The sequence below is a fragment of the Gouania willdenowi genome, chromosome 16 (assembly GCF_900634775.1).
Source record: "Gouania willdenowi chromosome 16, fGouWil2.1, whole genome shotgun sequence".
In the NCBI taxonomy this organism is placed as follows: Eukaryota; Metazoa; Chordata; class Actinopteri; order Blenniiformes; family Gobiesocidae; genus Gouania; species Gouania willdenowi.
The window spans coordinates 38,552,645-38,564,870 of NC_041059.1; the positions used below are offsets into that span (position 1 = coordinate 38,552,645).

The 12,226-nt window shown below is 47.4% G+C and overlaps 1 pseudogene; it reads right to left on the reverse strand.

The window, feature by feature from the left end:
- Positions 1-802: 802 nt before the first annotated feature.
- On the reverse strand, positions 803-7,073 carry LOC114478468 (stonustoxin subunit alpha-like; annotated as a pseudogene).
- Positions 7,074-12,226: the final 5,153 nt, after the last annotated feature.

Genomic DNA, 12,226 nt, shown 5'->3' on the forward strand with positions numbered 1-12,226 from the left:
TACAGCTCCATCATCCAGTCCATCCTCTGCTCCTCCATCACCATCTGGTACGCTGCAGCTACGGCCAAGGACAAGGCCAGACTGCAGCGTATCATCCACTCTGCAGAGAAGGTCATCGGCTGCAATCTGCCCTCCCTCCAGGACCTGTACGCCTCCAGGATTTTGAGGCGTGCAGGAAAGATTGTGGCCGACCCCTCCCACCCCGGTCATAAACTGTTTCAATCTCTCCCTTCTGGTAGGAGGTTTCGGTCCATCAGGACCAGAACCTCCAGACACAAAAACAGCTTCTTTCCCTCTGCCACCATCCACATGAACACACCCCAAGTCACCCACTGAACCCCCCCCCCCCCCCCCCCCCCCCCCACCCGATCACCACCTCCACCAGCTTGATACCTGCTGCACTGTATATATATATTTATATTTATATTTATCCTATTTATCCTTTATTCTCTATCTATCCTTTATTTATCCCTCATCCTTTATATTTATCATTATTATTATTATTATTGTTGCTGGGTTGTTCTTTGTTGTTTTGTTTTTATTTCTTTTATTTCTTTTTGTTGCTTGTTTTGTGCACCAACCACCAAGTCAAATTCCTTGTACTGTCCTCAAAACTGTACATGGCAAATAAAACATTTCTGATTCTGATTCTGATTCTGATTCTAAAAACAAAAATGTGCAGCTCTTTTCAACCTCGGCTGAAAACATTATGATTGTTGGGCTGTTCCGCCCCCTGCTGGTCATTTAGTGCTCTCTCACACACACACACACACACACACACACACACACACACACGTTTCTCTCACAGAGGACACAGAGACACTGAGGAACCAGAGGACCAACATCCAAACCCAGGATACAAAGGCTCAGTGAAGGAGACGCTGTAGTGTCTCAGAGAGTCAGAGGAGACTTCATAGAAGGACAGACGTCCAGCAGGACAGTCCACATACACTCCTACTCTACCAGAGGAAGGACAGGGACAGGAAGTCTGTGTGTGTTTGATATTGTGAATGAAGACGTAAAAACCTTTAGAGCAGATCAGACTCCAGGTCTGATTATTACGATCAAACACAGAATCATCACTCCCTCCTTTCCTTCTGATTCTTCTGTAACTCACTGATATATCAACATCTCCATTCCACTCCACCTCCCAGTAACAGCGACCAGTCAGACCAGTATTACACAGCACCTGCTCCCAGGAATCAAATCTGTCCTGATGATCAGGATAAGGCTCCTCCTCCTTCACATATGTCACCGTCCTGTTGTTGTCAGACAGTCTGAGCTTTGTGTTGATGGAGTTTTTGTCCAGTTGAATGTGACAGAAATCTGATGGAGACACAAAACGCACAGCGCTGTAGTTTATCATGGACACATGTGATGCTTCATTCTTTCTCTATCTCTGACATGTTCATTCACTCAGAGTATACTGAGGAGACTTTGAATGAATAAACAGCTCAACGATCAGCTGTGTGTGCAGACACACTTACACTTCCTCACACCAGCTTTTAAATACTGCTCTCCGCCTGGCTCCGCCCCCTGCAGGAGCAAACACAGGCAGTGATTTACAGTCCAACATGAAGCACAGCTCCTCACTTTGACACACACTTTCATTCGTTTTCTACATTTGCGCCGGTGAGATCGTAAAAGGATGAAATACAAAAACAGCTGGATTTTCAACATCCCAGCCTGTGATTGGTTACAGAGATCGTTCAAATAGCCCAAAGTGTGATCAAGCCAGGGTTAAAGTTAATTACATTTTTTACTTACTTCTTCAATTACAATTCAATTATGACTAGTACAGTGCCCATCGGAAGTATGTATTCATATAGCGTGAGCTTAGTCATGGTTAGAGTTAGCAATTATAGCCAAATGAGTACGTGTTTGAAGGTTGGATGTACAAAAAAGGTGTACATACATACATATATTTGCAGGTGCAAAGTAAAATAGTGTGTGCAATTTCCCTGGTTTAATTCTATGGGACATGCGCATGATGAATTGATAAATAAAGTTTGTACCAATGCAGCGGTTTAGGTAGAATTTGATAAAAGACATAAATTCGTACAAATAAAAGTATTCATTTAGCATTTAACATTTCTTAGTGCAGGGGTGATTATCGTGTGTGTGTGTGTCTCACTACCTGTTCGTGGACTCCTCCGTGGGCGCAATCTCACACACACGCATGCACATCAGCCGCACGCATGCACCTAATTAGACTCGAGAGCTTTGCTAGTATATCACTCACCCTTGCGCAGAACAAACGATAATCATCATGGAGCCGTGTTGTGGACCCATCCGCTCACAAAAAAGGTATATTCCTCTGTCTGAAGAAGCATGGTAATATGGTGCCGCTGCGCACAGTAATGGAGAGGGTGGAGGAAGTAGACTTTGTGACCCGTGATTTAAAGGAAGTTTGGGATCATGGGTATAATAAAAAAAAAAAAAAAAAAACATGAAGTATTAACTTAAATAACTTTTAGAAGTACAAAAACTTTTTTAATATTGACCTTATTTTTTAAACCCAAACAAACTGCAACACAGTGACGTCATGAACCCGGAACCGGAAGAAGCAGTACAGTACCGAGAGGGAGCCGTAATCTTAAAACTAAAATGAACGTTTTGCACCACCAAATTATTCCAAAATGACGGATGCACACACTTGGTATTTTGAAAGCCGTTGACAAAGTTTCAAGTTGAACAGACACAGCGCCGGGGAGATATTTGTTCCACAAACACACACGCATACAGAACTTTCTTTATGGCGTCAATTTAGTGCCAAAAACCCAAGCACATAAAAACTGTAATTGCACACAGTTAGATCACTTTCTGCGCACGTGCCATGACCAGGAGTCGGTTTAGCTAACAAAGTTAAAAAAATAAATTAAAATCAAATGAAATCTGAGAGATAACTTTTTATTTTTTGTCCCAGGAAACAGCCACAGACTTTATACTGTGATGACCCGCCCTACTGTACCTCTGATTGGCTCTGACCATTTTTCAAGTGACCAATCAGACAGGAGGTGCCATCCATGCAATGCCCGCCCCCAAAGTGCCAAAACTCAACATTGCCGCGCGCAGAGAGATCCCCGCAAGCGCACAGACCAAGATGGCAAGCGCGCAAAAAGGCACCGCGCACGCGCAGAAAGACATGGCGCGCGCAGAAAGTGATCTAACTCTGTGCGATTACAGTTTTTATGCGCTTGGGTTTTTGGCACTAAATTGAAGCCATATTTCTTGCTTTTATTGGTAGATTATGATAACCTGCATTTTTTCCAATTATAAATACTATTATTTTGCCCCTGTAAGTCAATTACAAATATGTTCCCAGTTACTAAAGTTCAAATACAATTTTACTAACTTTTATTTATGTAACGTTGTGATGATTATATGTGATTTTTTTGTGTGTATGATGTCATTTTAGTATCTTTACATTTATATTTTAGTGCATTGATTATAATGTATTCCGTAAAAGAGGTGGAATTAAGCAATAGCTATAAACTCTTTCAAAGCATCAGTTACTTTCACAGTATTGTTACTCTAGAATTGCATCGTCCCTATTAAAAAACATTCTATTTATATCCTAACTCTTCTAACCTTCAACATCTGTATGGGTGTGAAAATTCACTGGCAGGTAGTGGGAAAACTTAATATGAAACATATTTTAAGATTTGTTAACTACACATGTGTAAGCCATAGACCTGTTTTTGGTGAATTAATTTGTAATTGACAGTTTATAGAATTTCTAGGGTAATAACAATTATAAAGTCAATTATCTGAACTCACTTACAATTCAATTATGATGGCAACGGTGACAGATTTTTTAAATTACGTTTATAATATGGCCATAATAATAATTAATTATCAATTAAGCGATTACAATTCTAATTGAGGCCAACCCTGAATCAAGCGTGAGAAACCATGTTAGTCACATCAAAGTGATGATTGAGAACATGTAAAGAAAGGAGGTGTTTAGGAAAAGATGAGCTCCTGTGATGTGCTCTCACCTCAGAGTCTGCAGTTTGTGCTGTGGATCCTCCAGTCTGGAAGAGAGCAGCTTCACTGCTGAGTCTCCTGTATGGTTGTAGCTCAGGTCCAGCTCTCTCACACTGGAAGAGTTGGATCTCAAAGCTGCTGTTAGAGAAGCACAGCCCACATCGGTGATGAGACAACCTGACAGACTGGGTTCAGAAGAACATCAAGAACTCAGGAAACAAGTGAGGAGATCTGTCATCTGACAGGAAGAGGACAACAACCAACACAATGTTCTAGTAAAATGTAGGTGAGAAGCAACGTGCTGGAACTGACCTGAGAGAGTCCAGTTTACTGTGAGGACTCTTCAGTCCTTCACACAGCAGCTTCACTCCTGAATCCTGCAGCTGGTTGGTACTCAGGTCCAGATGTTTCAGACTGGAGGACTGAGGACAGAGCTACACAGCTTCTCTCTGAGAGACCACAGAGACTCAGTCTGTGGGAAAACCACAGATTTAACAACTCATCTAATATTCTACTTCATATCTATTCATCACTTGATTAAGATCTCACATTAACTTGAAGAACCTCAGCAATACTTAGTTCACTGTGAGTAATGAATGTAAATGCAGTGCTGTGAAGATGGTTGAGTATTTAAAGGCCTTTAGTCAATAAGCCCCACCCACATTGTGTCATTAGGGACTGCTCAAACAGCACTGATGCACTTGTGAAATGGAAACAGTAGAAATGGTTTTAAATAGACTATTGTGAGATGAACATGTGATCCAGTGTTTGTATTGTGTATGTTTCCCACCGAGAGACCAGATCCTGAAAAACATCAAACGTGGAACAAAATGGTCATGAACTTTATGATACAAATGTGATTCTAGATAACTTAGCCTCAATAAGTGTTATTACGTGATTCTGTGTGTGCATATTCCTTTCAATTCACAAACAAGCTCTGTCTTTTTCCTCCACCATCAGTCAAGAAGATGCCAAAGACACTTTCAGGCTGTCTAAAGCCAGCAGATTGTTGTGTTCATGTTTAGCAGCTGATATTTGCTCTTATTTTGAAGGAATAATTGTCTACTTTGGGTCTCAGGCTGTAAACCAAAGTGCTATGAGTTCATCCTTTCACTTTCCTTAAACTTTAAACCTTTGTTAACTTGTGACATTTAAAATCCTCCACAGTTTGGACTTTTTTCATGCACGACTTTGGCTTTCTGTGACCTTTGACCCCATCCCACAATGCAGTGTGTTTGAGATGTCAAATTTATCAATTAATGAACAGTAAAAAACAAAAATCTTCATCATTTTTCAGTATTCTTCAGTATTTTTCATGCTCTAACTAAATAAATGGGACTCGTGGCTGCTCAGTTATTGGATGCTCAGCTGTGTGGTTTCCCATTCTTTCATTTGTAGAAGGAAAATAAAAAGTTCATTTCTAAAGTGGAATTTGAGCGTGACTGTCTCTATGAAGTGTGCAACACTAAAGAGCAGAAAATCACATAAACAAAGGTGGTGACTGATGAATTCATCCCTGGTAAAAACAAAGCTTTTCACTGAAGTATAAAATGTAGAAACTATGCTGTTGGGTTTAGTAATGAATGCATGAAATAAATGGCTGGACAGTAAGTTGTTCCAGGGAACACCATTGCTGAGCGCAGCTGAAGGTAGAAAAAGAAAGAGCTTCCTGGTAAGATAAATATATTTTAAATTTATTGGAATGATTATAAGCCCCCTACCCCAAAAAGTCTTCACACATTTCTTGCTCCATGTGGAGAATGCGATTAGGTGTCCTCCTACCTGTAGAGAATAGTTATGAAATATGGGTGAATGCAGAAACCATTTTGAGGTAATATCGCAACTTGTGTGTTGCCAGACGGAGATAAGCTCAGTGATGATGATGCCAAACTTTGTTTGTGTTTGTTTTGGGAAAATATTGGAATATATTAAGTCCTGCAGTTTACCTGAGTGGATGATGTTTTTCTCAATTGGACACCAAGAAACAAATATAGAAGGGTTCAGCCATTTAGAAACAGGGCGTAAAACAAAGGACCAATAGCAGAGTTGGAGGTTTGGACTCGTCAACCAAGCCTGTTTGCTTTTTGGAGCGTTGAGAGTTTCTATCTAGCCTTCTTTTTCCCCCATATACATTTAGAGACAGCAGAGTGCAACTCTTTCCAGCAACCACTGGGTGGGGGTAGAGGAAGCATGAAGCAATAAAAATTAATTTGTGGGAGGATATTCATTTTAATAACTGATATGTGGGAATTGAGGAGAAAGGGGAACTTTTTCCATCTCTGTAAGTCATTCCTAACCTCTGAAAGTACATTTTTGTAATTTAAAGATAATGTATATTAAACCAAGGAGCTGACCATGATTCCCTAATATTTAAAGCGTCAACAATAGGAATGTTTAAGGAGATGGCTTACAATCTGTCAAAAGGATTTAACGGCAGTCGTGCAGATTTATTCCAGTTAATTTTATATCTAGAAATCTGTCTGAAATTATGGAAAATATCTAACAAATAAGCTAGGGACTGAGAGATGTTTTGGATAAAGAGCAAAATATCAGCATACAAAGAGATGCATTGCTTAGTGTCCTGTATAACAATTGGGTGAAGGGAGACTGATTGCCGGATTTTCTTAGCCAGAAAGTGTAAAAAGTGAAAAAGCGGCCATTAAGGGTTCGAGTCGGGAGGCAAGTGTCTTTGTATAGTTTAAAATCTGTGTTCAGAATTAACAAAGGGCGGGAAAACAACCAGAAGAGCTTTTGTTCTATTTATGTTCATTTAAAATCTGTTCATAAACAATTGAAGCAAAACAAAACCTCTGACTCTCTCTCTGCTGCTTCTTAGGTTGTCATGCCCTCTACCTCTGGCATCTCCTGAACTGGTCCGTTGGCACCATCTGGTGGTCTCCATGCCTCACTATCCAGACTACTCAACTCTAATCATCAGGATTGCTTCCAGCTGCGGCGGGGAGTGGTCACACCACTACTTAAGACACCGGCAGACCACAAACCGACGCCAAACTGTAAGCATTGCAGACTCTGACCCTCTCAGCCGATGGGAGCTCTCCTGCTTCCTTCCCTCCTGGAACCATCATCACCGCTGGAATCCCTCAGCTCACTCCACCTTTCAGCTGGTTCTTCCCCACTCCTGTGCCAGGCTCCTTCGTTGCGGTCGCGTTGGCTGCAGCTCGAGCGTCTCTGTGTTCCTGCCCATTTGGGGTTCAGAGGTTTCCTTTGTTAGGTTAGTCATTCTGAGTTTATGCCTTTAGACCTAGGGTTCTGTTTTTTCATCAGTAGTTTCCTGATCGTTTTTAGTTAATCTTAGTATTAGGTCTCCCTCAGTTAGCTCAGCACTTAATTTCTCCACCACCCCACTTAGGGCGCTGGTAGGTTTTCTGTTGTATTCAGTTTTTGTGAAATAAATCAGTTAATTGTATCTGTGCCTCCTGTTGTGCTGTCTGCGCTTGAGCCTCAGTTCCGTCTCGTGACAGTACAGTTTGGCCATAATGAGCTCAGCAGACCGCACTACAGATGAGGCCTCAGCCGCTCATCATGCTGTAGTTAGTCATGACGCAATTCTAGGCCGGCATGATGAGCTACTCAAGACTCTCGTGTCTAGCGTTAAAGCTCTAATCAGCCAAATGTCTCACCTTACTGGTCAGCAGTCCGTGTTAGCCTCTTCACTAGCTGCGTCAGGTTGCCAGCCTACCCCCATTAATGCCCCCGAGACGACGGTTGTAGGCTCTCCCTCTGCCCTGGCCACAGTAGGCCGTGAACCCACGGTTCCGGTTCCTGAGCGCTATGCTGGAGATCTCGGCTCTTGCCAGGCCTTCTTGACTCAGGTTTCACTCGTCTTTGAGTTACAACCGACCTCCTACGCGTCCGATAGGGCTAAAATCGCATATCTAATTGGCCTTCTACGGGGGCCTGCACGGGACTGGGGAACAGCTGTGTGGGAGAAACAGGGGGAGATCTGCACCTCCTACTCCCGCTTCTCTGCAGACATGAGGCGCGTCTTCGATCACCCAGTTCGGGGGCGAGACGCTGGAGATCGCCTCATGGCCCTGAGGCAGGGGGCCCGCAGTGTTGCAGAGTACTCCGTGGAATTCCAGGCCCTTGCAGCTACCAGTGGGTTCAACGATCCGGCCCTCCAGAGGTCATTCTATAGGGGACTGTCCGAGGCTCTGAAGGATGAACTCGCCACCAAGGAGGAGGTGGGCAGCCTGGAGGCCCTAATCTCCCTCGCCATCCGGCTTGACAATCGCTTGAGGGAGAGGCGCAGAGAGCGCGCACACTGGAGGGACTCAGCACCCTCCCGCCGACTGAGTCCCACTCTCCAGCCTGCTACGCCCACACCGTTCCCTGAGGCTGCCTCCGAGGCCATGGAGGCACTTCATTGCTTCCTGCCCCAAGAGACCAGCAAAAAAGAGGGCTCACTCGTGACAGGGAGTCTACGAGTGAGCCGGACTGCTTCCACCTCCCCTCATCTGTTACAGCTACCCGCTACACTCAGCTATCAGAACCACTCACTTTCTGTGACCGTGCTGGTGGATTCTGGGGCCGAGGAGAACTTCCTTGACTCGGACCTCGCCAGGCAGCTCTACATCCCGTCGGTGCCACTGGATTCTCCCGTGGAGGCCCGTGCTCTCAACGGCCTCCCCCTGGCCACGATCCACCGGAGAACAGTTCCTGTCACCCTCCGGTTAGCAGGTAACCATCATGAAACACTAACCTTTCACTTGTTGGAACATTCTCGCCCACAGTTGGTGCTGGGGCACCCCTGGCTGATTAAACATAACCCCTCCATTGACTGGTGCGGCAGCCAGGTTAAGTCCTGGAGTACTGGGTGTCATGCTAACTGTCTCCGTTCAGCCCCATCCCCTGCTCCAGTAAATCCCAAGCCAGATCCTCGGCCTCCGGACCTGTCCGGCGTTCCTGAGGTTTACCATGACCTAGGTCCAGTCTTCAGTAAAGAGGATGCCCTATCCTTGCCTCCTCACCGGCCCTACGACTGTGCCATCGAGCTCCTGCCTGGAGCCACTTTGCCCTCTGGCCGTCTGTACAACCTCTCTAAACCCGAGCAGGCCGCCATGGAAACTTACATAAGGGACTCCCTGGCAGCAGGTATCATTCGGCCCTCCACTTCTCCGGTAGGTGCGGGATTCTTTTTCGTAAATAAGAAGGACGGGTCCCTGCGACCCTGTATTGACTTTCGGGGCCTAAATAATATAACCGTGAAGAACAAGTACCCTCTACCTCTGATAAACTCGGCCTTCACCCTCCTCCATGGGGCCAAAGTGTTCTCCAAACTAGACCTGAGAAATGCTTATCATTTAGTGAGAATAAGAGAGGGAGATGAGTGGAAGACGGGTTTTAATACCCCCCTGGGACACTTTGAGTACTTAGTAATGCCCTTTGGCCTCACGAATGCCCCCGCCGTCTTCCAGAACCTGGTTAACGATGTGCTCCGGGATATGATCAACCACTTTGTGTTTGTTTACATAGACGATATCCTGATTTATTCCAGAGACCAAGAGGAACACGTCCGCCATGTCCGCCTGGTTTTGGAGCGCCTGTGGAAGAACCGCCTTTTTGCTAAAGCGGAGAAGTGTGAGTTTCACATTACTACAGTATCATTTTTGGGTTTTGTCATCTCCCCAGGACGTGTTATGATGGACCCGGCCAAGCTATCGGCTGTCTCCGAGTGGCCCCAGCCAGAGACCCGGAAACAGTTACAGCGTTTTTTGGGCTTCGCTAACTTTTACCGCCGCTTCATCCGTGACTATAGTAGGGTGGCAGCCCCTCTCACAGCCCTGACCTCCACCTCAATTCCCTTCCAGTGGACCCCCAAGGCCGAGCAAGCATTTCAGTCCCTCAAGGTACGCTTTACCTCTGCGCCTATCCTTGTTCAGCCAGATCCCCACCTTCAGTTTGTGGTCGAGGTGGATGCCTCCGACTCCGGGGTTGGGGCCGTACTCTCCCAGAGGACCCCATCTGACCAAAAGCTGCATCCCTGTGCCTTCTTCTCTCGCCGCCTGACCCCAGCAGAACGGAACTACGATGTGGGGAACCGGGAGCTGTTGGCGGTCAAGCTCGCTCTAGAGGAGTGGCGGCACTGGCTGGAGGGGGCAGAGCACCCATTCATTGTCTGGACAGACCATAAGAACTTGGAGTACATTCGTTCAGCCAGGAGATTGAACTCTCGGCAGGCCCGCTGGGCGCTGTTTTTTGGTCGCTTCCAGTTTTCCCTCACGTATCGCCCGGGGTCCCGTAACATCAAGCCGGATGCCCTGTCTCGTCAGTTCTCCTGCGACGAACCCTCTGGTGACCCTGAATCTATCCTTCCCCCTGCTCGTCTTGTCGCCTCTCTAACCTGGCAAGTGGAGGATCAGGTCCGTCAAGCACAGTCCCAACAGCCAATCCCAGGTAACTGCCCGCCTAATGTTCTCTATGTTCCTGAGTCTGTGCGTACCCAGGTGCTCCAGTGGGCTCATACCTCTCGCTTCGCCTGCCATCCTGGGGGCTTCCGGACCACAGCCATCCTTCGGCAGAGGTTTTGGTGGCCCTCTCTCGAAAGGGACACTCGGGACTTTGTCGCCGCTTGCCCCACCTGCTCCCGGGGCAAGACCCCTTACAGACCCAGCTCGGGTCTCCTTCAACCACTCCCGGTGCCCACTCGGCCTTGGTCACACATCGCTGTGGATTTCGTCACGGGGCTACCCCCCTCTGGAGGTAACACGGTCATCCTCACCATTGTTGATCGTTTTTCCAAAGCAGCACACTTCGTCGCCCTTCCCAAACTCCCCTCAGCCAGGGAGACGGCATCCCTCCTAGTTGACCACGTCTTCCGGTTGCATGGGATACCAGCAGACATTGTCTCGGACCGGGGTCCACAGTTCATCTCCGGAGTCTGGAAGGCCTTCTGCGCTGCCCTAGGGGCCACCCCCAGTCTCACCTCTGGCTTTCACCCCCAGTCTAATGGCCAAGCGGAGCGGGCCAATCAGTCTCTGGAGACGTACCTCCGGTGTCTGGTCTCCTCCAACCCCACTGCCTGGGTTGAGCATCTGGCCTGGGTGGAGTATGCACACAATTCACAGATAAACTCTTCTCTGGGGATGTCTCCTTTTCAGTGCTCCCTCGGCTATCAACCTCCGTTGTTCCCCTCCCAGGAACAGGAACTCTCCGTTCCCTCTGTACAGACCTTCGTCAGCCAGATCAAAAGGGTCTGGGACAGGGCCAGGGCCAGACTTATTCAATCAACTGAGAGGATGGAGCGGCAGGCCAACCGCCGTCGCTGCCCGGCACCAACCTACTCTGTGGGCCAACGAGTCTGGTTGAGGGCCAAGGACCTCCCTCTGAAGGTCGAATCCAGAAAGCTGGCACCCCGGTTCATCGGTCCCTTCCCCGTGGAGAAGATCATCAGTCCGACAGCGGTACGTCTCACCCTTCCCAGAACTTTGAAAATTCACCCCACGTTCCATGTCTCGCAGGTCAGGCCCGCCAGGGACTCCCCCCTGGCTCCTCCTGTCCCCCCCCCCCCTCCTCCCAGGATGGTGGATGACTCGCCCGCCTACTCGGTTCGGCGCTTGCTGGATGTCCGCCGCAGGGGTCGCGGCCTCCAGTTTCTCGTGGACTGGGAGGGTTACGGGCCTGAGGAGAGGAGCTGGGTTCCCCGCAGTCAGATCCTTTGCCCTGACCTAATCAGGGATCTCAAGCGGCGGCGTCCTGAACGTTTTGGTCGTGCGCCTGGAGGCGCACGTAGGAGGGGGGGTACTGTCATGCCCTCTACCTCTGGCATCTCCTGAACTGGTCCGTTGGCACCATCTGGTGGTCTCCATGCCTCACTATCCAGACTACTCAACTCTAATCATCAGGATTGCTTCCAGCTGCGGCGGGGAGTGGTCACACCACTACTTAAGACACCGGCAGACCACAAACCGACGCCAAACTGTAAGCATTGCAGACTCTGACCCTCTCAGCCGATGGGAGCTCTCCTGCTTCCTTCCCTCCTGGAACCATCATCACCGCTGGAATCCCTCAGCTCACTCCACCCTTCAGCTGGTTCTTCCCCACTCCTGTGCCAGGCTCCTTCGTTGCGGTCGCGTTGGCTGCAGCTCGAGCGTCTCTGTGTTCCTGCCCATTTGGGGTTCAGAGGTTTCCTTTGTTAGGTTAGTCATTCTGAGTTTATGCCTTTAGACCTAGGGTTCTGTTTTTTCATCAGTAGTTTCCTGATCGTTTTTAGTTA